Source organism: Austrofundulus limnaeus, unplaced genomic scaffold (genome assembly GCF_001266775.1).
Source record: "Austrofundulus limnaeus strain Quisiro unplaced genomic scaffold, Austrofundulus_limnaeus-1.0 Scaffold110, whole genome shotgun sequence".
Classification (NCBI taxonomy): domain Eukaryota; kingdom Metazoa; phylum Chordata; class Actinopteri; order Cyprinodontiformes; family Rivulidae; genus Austrofundulus; species Austrofundulus limnaeus.
The window spans coordinates 1400039-1401889 of NW_013952512.1; positions in this window are offsets into that span (position 1 = coordinate 1400039).

The following is a 1851-nucleotide window of genomic DNA, read 5'->3' on the forward strand; positions in this document are numbered from 1 at the left end:
AGTTTTGATACATCCGGAGTTTTGCATGGAAAATGACGTATGCAAGGTTTTTGTGCATACGCATCATTGATACATGAGGCCCCAGGTGAAATTGTATGAAATCAAGCAACTTCAAGATTTTCACAAAAGGGCTACAAGTTTGTCATTTCTCAGCATAATGTTGGTTTCAAGCTTCAGAATGAAGGGCAGTGAGTGATATGCTTCACTTTAAAGTAGACATATGACGCTTTTAAATCCTTCCTTGTTCACATTTAAATCATTCAGTTGGGTTTTATAAAGTGGAACTCTGCTTTGGTCTGAATTTTTTTTATTATTCCAACTTTACCAGTTCCTCTTTCACCACTTTTCTACTGTGTCTCAAAGCAGCTGATTTWGTTACTGTTCCATTAAGATGCTTCAAGCCCCGCCCCCTCCAGCTTCCAGACCGGTCCACTCCGGTTTGAGAGAGCGGGGGTTACGTTTTCTAGCTTGCAGAAATGTTTTATTTACAATTTAATTAAAAAATGTGAACAACAGAAGACTTGTCCATTCAGCCTTACATGTTGGAACCAGAGTCTGAGCCAGAAACAGAGTCTGAACCAGAACCTGAGCCAGAACCAGAGTCCGACCCAGAAGGAGAGGTGAATTAAGAGCATGAAATTGTAGTTTCTAATGTAGTTGGACCAGACCTGGCAGTTCCATGCAGATAATTTGATGTAATCGGCCTGAAAAATCGGACCCAAACAGAACAAAGATTTCTTTGCAGCACCAGGAGAGACTACATTAAACTTTTCAGCCTCCTAGAGACTGTAAGTATAACAAAATGTATTTAACAGAATAAAAAGTGGGTTTTGCAGGATATGTCCCCTTTAAGGAACACTAGGGCAGGGGTTCCCAAACTTTCCCATGCCAAGGCCCCCCAAATAACTTTAGCTCCTGGCCGGGCAAGTTGACAATAAAATACATCAATAAATGTAAAGAAATATCAACTTTTTAGAACATTTTTTCTCACTTTTACTCACTATTGAATAGCCGTAACTGCCTGATTTTACTTGGCCAGGAGTTTTTTGTAGCAGTGTTCTCCATAGCAGGGCTGCTGGTCGGTTAATTTGGCCTTTTTTGTKACAAACTTGTCCATTGCTATGCTAGCTTCAGACTGAACAAACTCTGACACTATTAACCTCGGGAGAACTGCCACCTCAGGGCTCTAGACTAACTTTTTGCACTGGTTGCACCGGTGCACCTAACGTTTTTTCTTAGGCGCACCAGCACAAAAGTTAGGTGCACCCAAAATTTCAACCACGTCACAGACRGCAACGAAATCAGGACAGCTGAGAGAGTCGTTGGTGCTCCCCTGCCCACACTTCAGGACCTGTACACCACAAGAACCAGGAAACGATCAGAGAAAATCATGTCAGACTCCACACACCCAGGACATAGCCTCTTTCAACTTCTCCCCTCCAGCAGGCGCCATAGAGCCAGCCCCATGCTCAAAAACATCCAGACACAAAACAGCTTCTTCCCCCAGGTCATCTCCCTGATGAAAAATCCCAAACACTAGACCTCTTAACTAGTGCCTAATGTATTTATTATTGTATGTAATCCACAGACTATAATGTTTATATCTTGCTTCCACCATATATGTGTATTGAAAAGACAACATCTGCTGGAAACAAAGTCCTTGTGTGTGTCATCATACTTGGCCAATAAAGCTGATTCTGATTTAACATCAGAGTTTTACAGGTTATTTTTTAATCACTGTTCATTAAGGCAACATTAACTCAAAAATAATTAGTTAACAATCTAGTAAACATAATGCTCTTTATTTGAACCAGAATTGTAGACATTTAACTTACTGAAAAGTATTTAAAG